A 12,715-nucleotide genomic window follows, 5' to 3' on the forward strand; every position below is an offset into this window, starting at 1 on the left:
TTGCCATGGAAACTGTACATCATCATTTCGATGAATCCTCTGATCCAATGAATTCCTCACCATCTTCCGGTTTGCTCTATGGACAGGGTACATTTATGGGCTCCAAATCTGGAAACAAGTCTTCCAAATAGATTTCTTGTTTCAAAATGGGTAGCTACTACTTGGTTTCTGGACACATTTTGAACATAAAGGTCTGCAACTCGACCTGTCAGAAGGTTAGCTGTTATGAAGACCATTTCATTGTTGTGGTAGAAGTGCTCTACAGTTCCACTTCTCAGACCAGGGAAATTACTTAGAAATGCTGGCTGTGAGCTCCTGGGCTTTGTGATTTGGACCTTAATAAGATGACTTCTCTCACCTCCTTCACCACCAGGAGATGTGAATCCCCTTGATTCGCATCCAGGGAGAAAGACAAAATGGGAATCAAATTTTCCAATCAGCCTTTCTACTTAGGATTAAGAAGGAAAAGGATGGGGCTGGGAGTTTGGCCTAGTGGTAGAGTGCTTGCCTAGCCTGCACGAAGACCCGGATTTGATTCCTAGGTATCACATATATAGAAAAAAGCTGAAAATGGTGCCGTGTTTCAGTGGTAGGGCTCTAGCCTGGAGAAAGCCCAATGACACTGCCCAGGCCCTGACTACAAGCCCCTGGACAGGAAAAAAAAAAAAGGAAAAGGAAAGAAAGAAAGACAGACAGACAGACAGACAGACAGACAGACAGACAGAAAGAAAGAAAGAAAGAAAGAAAGAAAGAAAGAAAGAAAGGGAAAGGAAAGGGAAGGAAAGAAGGAAGGAAGGAAGGAAGGAAGGAAGGAAGGAAGGAAGGAAGGAAGGAAGGAAGGGAGGGAGGGAGGGAGGGAGGGAGGGAGGGAGGGAGGGAGGAAGGAAGGAAGGGAGGGAGGAAGAAAGTAAAGGAAATGCCAATGTAGTAGAAGAAATGTGACATATGCTGAATAGTTTAAAGTTGATGAAGGAAAGAAAGCCATCAAGCTCACAGAATCAGAACTTAATCCTAAAAAAACACAGGTTTTGAGAATATATATTATGTTATATATCATACATTTCTTGACTGTGGTATTGACAATGTCCCAATTATGTATGTATATCTCTATATATGTAATTGATATTTACAGTATTACTGGCATAGATATCTATGTGATTTATGCATGTGTATATGTCTATAATATTTCTTGATACTCAGAAGAAAAAGATGTAACTCAATACAGAGATTTTCTCTGGAGCCATATCACAGGGCACTGCACAACAAAAGCGATTTAGTAACAAAATGATTCTACATTGCCAATGAACAGGTATACCAATATCTTACCTTTGACACTTAGGGAGAATTTCAAGGAATAGAGTTTTTATTTTTCCATAGTTAGACAGGGAAAATGCAGAGAGTGATAAAAAATTAACTTATGAGAGTATTTTTGTAGTACTCAAACTTGGTTAGGAGAGGTATAGGCTGATTTTTGCTGTATTAATTAGAGTAGAGTAGATTTGTACTTCAATTTTATCTCTTAATGTGCAATATTTAGTTTTGTCTCTATGAATATAGGAAAGTAATGGTCTGAAAAGACCCAACAGATAGTCTTAATATTTTTAAGCTACAGTATATTCCTTTCTGAACTCAGAAACATAATGAGGACAGAATCTGTTAGTTCAATAAATAAGCAATTAGATTGGGGATTTAGTGCCAGTTTAGGTAAACTTATTCTGAGGCAGATGGTAGCTGATTCTTGGACACAAGATAAAGAATAAAACTGTTACCACAGCCTGAAGCTAAGAAAGCTCAGGACACATTTGGAATAACTCAGGAGCTTCATTATGCCATAATGGTTTGTATTTCTAATTAGCACCCTTTCCATCTTCCACAGAAGAAAGGAAAGTTCTATCAGCTCAAAACTGGTCTGAATTTTGCACTTATTAATTTATAATTTTGAAAAAATCAGAGATCTATGGCAATTCTTTTTATTAGCATTTATTGATTATACAAAATAGTTAGAAAATTATGAAGTTTATCAACTTTCTTATTTGCTGAAATGTATTCCTCATTGACTTTTTTGATTTCGAAAATTGATGTTAATTTTAAAAAATCAATTAGTTTTCACGCTATTATTCAAAACAATATATTCCAATTTTGTTTTAAAAGTTTTCCCAGCAGACTAATTGCTTTAAAGTTCATTCCAGAAAACTAAAATGTGCTGAGTTTTAAATAAGATTAGCCTTTGTTATGTTCTATTATCCAAACACAGTGGCAGTTTGTTTTCAAAGCTCACACTTATTTCCAAAGATGTACACTCATTTGTACCAGATTTCTGATTCCATCCAAAGGTCCTTATGATTCCTATAGACATAAAGCAGATGGAAACAATTTCCCTGGAAGAGAGTTGGATGAGATTCATTTATATATTTAGCTATTCATTCTAAAAATAATTATATGCCATTTGGGTACTTTTATATAATTCCTAGTAAAACAAAAACAAAAATTAGCTGTCCTGTACAAGATGAACACTCTTTTTTTTGAAAAATAGTTCACATTACTTTTCAATTATTCTCACTTACTTGTCAGATGTCATAAACAGCAACTGTTGTCATATAAATCCTTGTCACAGGAAAACAAAATTCACACAAGCCATGTCCAGAGGAGAAAAGTTGACTCCCACCAGATCTGTTGGTTTTTAGTCATCCAAAATGTATAAGTACTAAAATAAATGATTTCTTAAGCCATTGAGTGTGAGGTGGCTATGGCCCAGTAACAGTAAGTCCACAACCCCTGAGGTGAAACCTATTTCTCACAAGTACAATTGGCAACTAAGAAATAAAATAAAATAAACTAGATTTCATCTGACTCCATCTTTTCCTCTACATATATAGGAAAACAGCTTGGTAATTTAATGTCATATCTGTTTTCCCTTGTTTGTTGTGATATCATAAAACCTTAGAAACCTTAGAAAATAAATGATATGTGGATCTGTTGCTCCAAGATTGAAACCTGGCACCCTTAGATTCTGTGAGATATATATATATATATATATATATATATATATATATATATATATATATACACACACACACACACACACACATATATGCAAACCTCCAAATCCAAAACTTGGGCTCTGATTTAAAAAATAAAAAACAAAACCCAGTAATAACTCAAACATATATTGTAACATATTTTTAGTCAGTCAATAGTTCTAGATTTTTTATAAAATAGGTGCATTATTCAGGACCCAATCATTCTAATATGAGATGCTTTAAAAAATAAAATAGGCAAATGCCATCCTGCTAATTGGAAAAGGTTATATTATTAATGAAAATTGAGCAGATCAATTTCCAGGTGACAGCATATAAACATAAAATGTCATTTTATAATAATTTCTCATCAATACCTCATTGCAAGTTTCTTAAAAATCAATTTACTTTATTCAAGACAAGAGATTTATAGAACAAAACTACTGAGGAAATCCATCCCCTATCAATGTAACTAAGTGCTTGAATAAGCAGTAAAGAATTCAAAGAAAACCTATTTGGAAAGTACCAAAGAGAATTATTTTGCTATATGCAGAAGTTATTGATGGAAATCCAGAATACTAGCTTTCTCCAAGATGAAAAATATATACACTAATAGTATATAATAAGATATGAGCCAGTGAAATAACATCTTCAAAATTAATTGAGGAATTAAACTGCTCTGCTTCATTCTTCATTTACAACAGGTTTTATTAAACATGTTGTGGCTACTTAGGGTTTAAATAAGTGCTGTTGAGGACATTTCTTAAATTCTCTGAGGGATTGTTGGTATGGCTCTATGTTTCTACACCAAAAATAACTCTCTGCAATAATTTCTCATATTTCCCATCAGTGCAAAGCCTAGGACTCTTTCCTCTGTCAATCTGGTCAAATCCTTGGAGGCCTGCAAGCGGCTTCTCCATAGGACACAGCAGGAAGACAACAGTAGTCAGACAACACTCCATAGCTTTACATTTTCCTTTCCATCCATTTACAGATAAACCTTTACCAAGGACAAATACCAGGTAGTTTATAAGAACAAGAATACACACACGCGCACACACACACACACACACACGTATTTTCTTTCTTTATCTCTCTCTCTTTTCTTTCTTCCTTCCCTTCTTTTTTCTCTGTATCTTCCTCTCTCCCATTCCTTTCTCCCTTCCTTTCTGTTTTTATGCTGGACTTGAACTCAGGGTCTCATACTTGTTACAGGCAGACCTTCTACCACATGAACCTTCATTTTTGTCAATTGTGGGGCTTGAACTCCAGGCCTGGGTGCTGTCCCTGAGCCTCTTTGTGCTAGCCTTGAGCACAAAGAGGCTCTATCTATCACTGTGGCTCTTATCACTTGAGCCACAGTGCTATGTCTGGGTTTTGAGTGGTTAATTAGAGATGAGGCTCACAGGGGCTTTTCTGCTCAGGCTGGCTTCAAACCACAATCTTCAGCTCTCAGTCTCCTGAGTAGCTAGGATTACAGATGTGAACTACTGGTGCCTGGCTAAATAAGCATTAGAGACTTTCATTTTTGCCTGTCCTGGAGCTTGAACTCTGGACCTGGGCACTATTCCTGAGTTCCTTTTGGTTCAGAGCTAGGTTTTTCTTACATGAGCCACCAGCACCACTTCCCAAACCTTTCTTCACTTTCATTATTTCTCAGAAATAGTTTCATGAATTTTGCCTGAGGAGAGTCAGACTGATCATTCCCTAAGTAGCAGGGATTATAAGAGTGTACCATCTTACTCAGTCCGTGGGATAACCACTTTTCCCTCTAAAATACTCAGAGTCTCCCTTAGCATGTCATTCCAAATGAAATGCTAAACCCTGAAGGCATACAAACAGAACAGACTCTGCTGCATGGATTAAACACTAAGAGAATAAAAAAGAATGATTGAAGATAAAAAATATACAGAGTCCTGTCCAGTGGCACCTCGTTTTTCTAATGCCATTGATCTTATCAACTGGGGTCAGAAGTGAACCTTTCCAGCCTCTTGAAATGAGGCTGGATGGAGCAAGGACACGGGGTTTTTATTCTAGCACTTACATCAGGTGGCACTGAGAAAGGTTATGAAAATGGGACTTGTTCAGCTTGTTCCGTTATTCTTATCCTTTCTCCCTTTGACATTTTTAAAGTAGGAAAAAAAAAACCTTCTGAACAAAAACAAAGGGAAAATAAGGAAAAAGATTTTCTGCCCAGACACTCTTGCACTAAACCAAAGAGGAATTTAGAGAAAATCAAGCTTCAGAGAGAACAAGATTAGCACAGATTTCTCCTGAAATGCAGGCAGGATTGTCTTCATGGTCATTAGCCATTCCAAGGTCACTTAGCCTGGACAATGTTCGGTCCTGGGCTGCGGTGTGGATCAGCAACCCATCAAGGAAGCAGGAGAGACGATGTTGCTAGAGCTTGTAACTAGTGCCCTCAGCCTGGTATCCTTCCAACTCCAGGTTGCTTGGCAGGATCCCGTTCTACCTCTCACCATCAACAGTAGCCCTCCTCTTTCCAATTCCATTCTCAAAATAAATATTCGAGTACCAAGAAGTAAGCTCCCAGCTACGTGAACTTGAGAGCATCATTTTGGATTAATGAATATTATGTTAGTGCTGTATCACTATAACAAATACAAGAGTTAATCAACTCAGGAAGAGAAAAAAAGATGCTTGTTGAGCTCTATTAACTGAAATCCACTCACTGTAAACGCCACACATGTCAGCAGCCCAAGTTACACTTCATTTTTAGGTCTCGGTTAACATGGTTTTAAAACTCCTTTCGATTGAGCACTTCTAGTCTAAACAATTAAAATAACTCCAAAAATATTTTAAATTCCAAAGCCATAAACAAATGGCATTTTAGAAAGTACAGGTTTGAGTTCTTGGCTATCAAGGGAAAATATACTTTTCTGAGGTGGATGAATCATAGACATAAAGAATCTCACTAAGAAACAGAACTTAGTATATGCTTACTTAGCCCTGGTTTGATCCTCAGCACCAAGAGAAAGAGGGAAGAATGAGAAAGGAGAGGGGTTGAAGCAGAAAAAGAAGATAAAGAAGAAGGAAGAGACTGAAAATGAGAGGGAAGAATTCTAAAGTCTTTTCAGAACTTTGCTCGTTACAGAAATCATCATCTTTAATTCAAGAACAGGGAGAGCAGGAGAGCACATATTAGGAAGAGTCAGAGGGACATAGGAAAGCTGACCTTCAGTGTAGCAAAAGCATCAGCAAAAATAAGGATTCTCTTGCTTAGTTCTGCCTTGGGAAACCTAATGTCCAATTAGTTGATGTAATAAGGAAACATCTCAGCTCGGTTTAGTAGAAAACCCTGACTGAATCTAAGATGAGAACAAATCAGCCTCCTTAGTAATAAGCTACAGAGTCTTTGAATTGCACGCTAAACATTCTCTGGATAAAATCAATCTTGGTGTCCTATGTACAGCCAATAAGAATTGGCTAAATGTCAAAGATACTTCATAAGTAGTATGACATGGAGCAATCTGTCAATGATAGATGATTTTTGTCTAGCTGATTGCCATCTAGTTAGTTGTTATAGTGTATAGAAGTCCAGAAGTGTTTGAATGACAGAGTGGGATACATGGGAAGGAGTTTGAAATAGTACCCTTTGTCTTGGAGATAAGTCTGTCAGACTGGGGACTGGAAGGGGAAGCTCAGAAATGGAGGACAAAGGATGAATCAATTCAGCAGTGATACTCATTGCCACTATGTTGGAATTGAACTATACAACTTGATGGGGCAAGAGGAGACAGGAGGGGAAAATGTGGGAGAGAACAAGGGGGTGGGTGACACTGTTCAAAACGAAATGTACTCATTACCTGACTTATGTAACTATAAACTCTGTACAACATCTGTAGAATAAAACTTTAAAGTAAAAAAAAAAGGAAAAGGAAAACAGAACCTGGTAGCTCACATGTATAATCCTAGCTACTCAAGAGACTAAGATCTGAGGATCATGGTTCGAAGTCAGCCCAAGCAAGAAAAGTCCAAAGACTAATCTCCAAATAGCCACACAATACAAGTTAGAAGAACTGTGGCTCAAATAGTAGAACACTAACCTCGAACAAAAGAAATCAGGAACAGAACCAAGGCCCTGAGTTCAAGACCCTAGAATCAGCATCTTAAAAAAAAGAATAGGCACCGGGAGTTTGTGAATTAATGCACCTTCTATCTGGCAAATATCATGTAACCCTTCTATTAATTACAATTAAAAAATATGAAAAAAAGAATAAGAAACAAAAGAGAAAGAAAGATATTGAAACAAACCTCACTAAGACTAAGAATTTGGGTAGCTGAAAAAGCATGCTGATATGTATATAGGATTATACTAAATGAAAAGTCACCATAATAGTCATGAGAATTGAGAGGAAAGGACAATTGTCTGAGTTTTACGGTAGTGAGTAGCACTAGAAAAGTTTCTAGTGACTTGCTAAGTCTCAATGATACTTTCTAGAAGAATAGCAGGAATGCAAGAAAATTCCAGAGGTAAAGTGAGATGGAAGCCAGATTTTATTATCCTTGATGCTCTTCATGAATTTCAGACAAACTAGATATGTCAGTTCCATAATTGAGTCCCAGGCTGCTACCAGGAGAGTTAGATGTGTGATGGAAAAGTCCATTCCACTCAAGTCCAATCACAAGTGACAAGGGTGGGACATTTTGTTCCCAAAGGACTGACTGGCCTCATACCTTGTTTGAGGATTCCGAAGTCTTGTGGTTCTTTATCTGTGAATCTGTGTCTGCATTGGAGGCACTCACAGTTCTGAAACAGTTCTTATAAACTCGTTTTCATTTGTGCACAAAGAAATTTGATTCAGTGAGTCACTTGGCAGAATCTATTAGAGAAATCTTAAGCTATTTTACCACTGATGAAATGTCCCCATACTAAAGTCTCTGCTAAGATCTGGAGCTCTTGCTTTATTGCTTATTTTATTAAAAATTAAATGACCATAAATTTTTATTGCTATCATTAGAAGCCATTGTACCACACCAATGTTGTGTTTGGTCCGTTAAGGGCATATGAATAATTCCGGCTCTTTCTTCAGGGAGGATTTCATTATTTTTATCCCAGTGTGAGAATGAGATTTGTGTGCTGACAGAGCAGAGATCAAACACCAATCTCTTCAAGGTACTGCCTAAATGCCACTGCATCTATGGAATTGTTTGTCTTGATTCCAGTATTGCTTCTCATAATCCCTTACTGAGTCACACGACAAAGTGTTATTTTTCCCAATCTATGATGATTTAATTATTTATTGTGACAGTATTTGAAATGTTTGATGATATTGTCAGGGCTTTAAGCATGCTAAGAAAGTATTCTCCTGCTGAGTTATACCTACAGCCTGTATATGTATTTTAGACAGTGGATTTATCAAATGCAGTCAATATCTCCCATATTTCCTCATGCAGGCAGTATTATTTATGTTCATTGGAATTTTTTCCAAAGCCTATGTAAAATGGTAAATATCTGTTTAGATTTAATTCATAACAGAGTAGGTAGTTTCTAATCATCTTCTTCAACATCATCATCATCATCATCATCATCTTTGAACTATTTCCTGTGATACCAGTTAAAAGTACCAGTTCAGTGAAGCTAAAGTATCACTAACAAACTAAAAGGCAAAGAAATCCACTTTCCACTAAAATCAATCCATTGGGATGACTATGAAAATCCCTTCCATTTCCAAAGGAAAATATTCTACCACCTATTCAAAGCTTACCACCACTAAGGGACCATGTCTTTTCACAGAGGATCTCTGCAGATATTTTCTTCAAATCTGTACTTACCATGCACCCCCATCCCAAAGCACTTACCACTTTTCAGGACAATTTTGGAAGAATTCAGTAGCGAGGTTGTTTTGCAAGGGCAATGTGCTGTAAGGGGAATTGAAGAAAGCATCATAAGGAAGCTAAAAATCTCTGCAGTTCTCTTATGATAAGCAACTATAAAGGAAGATACAGATCTAGAAATTCTGTTCTATAAACTCCTATACAAATTTGGGAAAGGAACAAGACACCTCCAGTAGCTTAAGGGAAATCTATAGGTTTTAGCAGTTGATATGTGAAAATCTAAACCTTCACTAGAGATAAACAAACAGAAAAGTTTCTCTCTCTGAAACACTTAATCAACTAAAATAATCTTGATGTCTTTCTTGTTAAGATAAGTAAGAAAAGACCAGCACTGATGGCTCTACTTGGAGAATTAATCTCTACTTGGAAGATTAATGGGAGGATCATGATTCAAGACCAGTCCAGGCAATAAGTTCCTGACATATCTTCTCAATACACTGGAGTGCACTCTGATCCAAGTACAGCATGAAGCCTAAAACACGAGAATCTTAGTCTAGATATAGGTCTAAAAAGCAAGTTTTTTAAAAATATTTTTATTGTGATTAATAGAAGGGTTACATTATATTCACCAAGTAGAAGGCGCATTACTTTACATACTTCGATACCCTTTCTCATGTCTTGGTCCCCATTTCCCTCCCCCCACCCCAACCCCTTATCTTGTTTTCCTCCCTTACCTATCCAATTTCAAATAACCAATTAAGCATATATACAATATATCAGATAACAACGTAAAATACCGTAACAATATGAGATAACCAAGGGACAGCAAAAGAAATGAGAGATAACATAGTACATTAAGGACAACAATCACTCATTACATGGCTTTTGTTTCTATATCCTGGAGGTCCTTACATTTAGCCTCATCCTAATGGCCTTATGTATCTAGGTTTTGTTCTATTGTAAATCTCTGCTTGGAGAGCCCAAGGTTTCTACTGATTATGACAAATGAGGGAAACCATTGAGCCTATGTTCCTTTGAGTCTGGCTTACTTCACTTAATATGTTTTTTTCTAAGTCTTTTCATTTCCTTACAAATGAGGGGATGTCATTCTTTCTGATGGCAGCATAGAATTCCACTGTGTATAACTACCACATTTTGTTGATCCACTCATCAACTGAAGGGCATCTGGGTTGGTTCCATATCTTTGCTGTGGTAAATAGTGTAAAAAAGCAAGTTTTTATCTCAAAAATAGTTACTGAAAAAAGGTTGAAGATATGGCCAGAGTATCTGCCTCACAAATGTGAGGTCCTGAGTTCAAACCCCTAGTAGAATAAGCAATGACAAGGAATTAGTAAGGAAAGAACAAAAAGAAAAAAATGAAAGAACAGAGATTAAGACAATCAAGAGATGTAAAAGATGTGAAACTATATCCCGTGAATGTTTACTTTTTGAGCCTTTTCCTTCGTGCATTTTTATTGTTATTCTAAAGGTGATGTACAGAGAAGTTACCATTATGTAAGTCAGGTAAAAAGTGCATTTCTTTTTTAACAATGTCATCCCGACCCTTACTCTCTCCCAGTTTTTCCCTCCCATTTCTACTCACAAGCTGTATAGTTCATTTTCAACTTTAGACACCAGTAGAGAATCAAATGCACACAAACCATATCTATCTCATTTACTTTTAATTTGAAGTTACAGGTCAAGCAGTAAGGCCTCTTGTCTAGCATGTAAGAAGCCCTAAGTTCAAAATTCTGTACCACTCACAAAAAAACCAAAACCTTAATTTCAAAAAAGGTTGCTTTTTTTTTTGAATTTGCTCTTTAAAATATACTGTTAGACATGATTTCTAGATCACCTATTCAGGCTGAGACTTTATTTTTTTAATTCCTTGGCTCTCATTTCTAGACTAAGTTCAAGACAGAGTGTTTAGATAAAATTTCTCTTCTTTTCTGCTTTATTCATTCCATGTGAAGTCATATTATTTTTGCCTGTTAAATCTCATGGTTTATTACTGGATATAAATAAGCAAGCAATCTGAAATGATCGTATATGGAACATCTTTTAACTGGATTGTTAAGGGAAGATAGTATTTCTATACAAACATTTAACCTTCTATACTGTTGTTTGTTTGATTTTTGTTTTTGTAAGTGAAGACTATACTGTGTAGCTCTGGCTCGCCTCAAATTCAACAATCCTCCAGCCTCAGACTCCCAAGTGCTTGGGTTACAGGCATGCCTGGTTAACTTCCGTGGTTTGCATTCGCTTGCTGGAACTGCTTTTCCTCATGTTAACTATTCTCTGTGTATAGTGAAGTGGTAAAAGGTATATGGGACATAAATAAATATAAGTTTATGTAAGATAAGGAACAAAAACGCATTGCAAATATTTGTAACAAAGCCATTAGTCCCCAGGAATAAGCAACCTAGTCTAGAAGACCCCTTGAAACTTCTGGTTCAGATGAAGAGTTCCTCAGACAAACACAAAACTTCAGTAGACTTTGTGGGAAATGAAACAGAAATCCACAGTGAACCAGGCAAACATCTCCCAGTACTGCACCCAGATATCCAGGCGCCTTACTTCCATTCTTCATAAAGCCCCCCAAAAATATTTCTCTAGATATTCTGGATACAGTACAATTATTCACCTTCATCTATTTGAATGGTAAATGACAGTATCTTCAACCCATTATATTAAAATAGTGGTTCCCCCCTCCTGCTTTGTTTTTCCTCACATTTCTATCTAAATGAAATCTTCCATCCCCTGAGTCCTCTGTCCAGTGTGTTATTTTAGTGGAAGCTCAGTCCTATTTCAATTCTATTTTCTATGCAGTTGGTAATATATTTTTCTGGAAAGAAGAAAAGAACTCATTTTTCCTAGTTAGATTTTTTCACTTACTACTTGATTTATTTTAAGAAAACCTCAGAAGAGTTTATTTTCCTCTTGGAAAAATAAATCCCATGCTTCTGTGAATCTTCACTGTGAAACAGTGGGGATAATGCAATGTACTGGGTCACCTAGCAACCACCCAAATTCCTTCCACATTCCTGGACTGTGCTCTGATTCTGCAGGAAAGACCATTCAACCCAGAAATCCACAGAAAGCTGAAATCGCACAGCAATGCTGGAGAATTAGCTGTGAGAGGCACATTCTTCAACACTACGGTGGGGTGGCTTTTTACAAGTGCCCTGGACTTTTATTTCAGAAAGCAGATCAACATTTCAGTTGAAGTCACTAGAAGAAAAGCATTGGCATTTACAGAAGGAGCGTGAGTTGAAAGAGCAGGGGGAATTAAGAGTTCAGTTTCTGACATGTTAAGTGGGAAGAAATACTTTACCAGGGCCTTTAGTATAAGAGGATCCTTGGAATGAGCAGGTGAATCAAGGGAGAAGAGGTGAGGAGTGGAGTGGTGGCAATATGGATGTTCCAACATTTAGAAATTTAAATCGAACAAATAATAAGAGGTAAGTATATTGTGGTCAGTTCTACTGAGTCCTGGAAACTACAGCTAAAATAATGGAGGATACAAAATCTTGCATGGTTTTTTGGTTTTCTTGATTAGCCTTTAGCTTTGGATAAATATTTTAAATCAAAATGATTTTTGTTATTTGGATGCATTTCTGTCCTTCTTTAACTTAAATATTCTGTTTCTCAATTTGACTAGTCACTAATTTTTACCATTTAAATCTGCCTACCTTCTTTCTGCAACCTCAGAATTGTGAAGAAATATCATTATTAAAAGTTACAGGAGCCAGGCACCAGTATCTCTACTCCTGACCCTTGCTATTCAGGAGGTTGAGATGCAGGGAATCTTGGTTCAAAACTAAGCTTGGGAAGAGAAGTCTACAAGTCTTCATTTCAAAAATAACCACTAAAAATTCAGGAGAGAGGAATGGATCAAA

This window comes from Megascapheus bottae, chromosome 26 (genome assembly GCF_031878675.1).
Source record: "Megascapheus bottae isolate mThoBot1 chromosome 26, mThoBot2.hap1, whole genome shotgun sequence".
Classification (NCBI taxonomy): domain Eukaryota; kingdom Metazoa; phylum Chordata; class Mammalia; order Rodentia; family Geomyidae; genus Megascapheus; species Megascapheus bottae.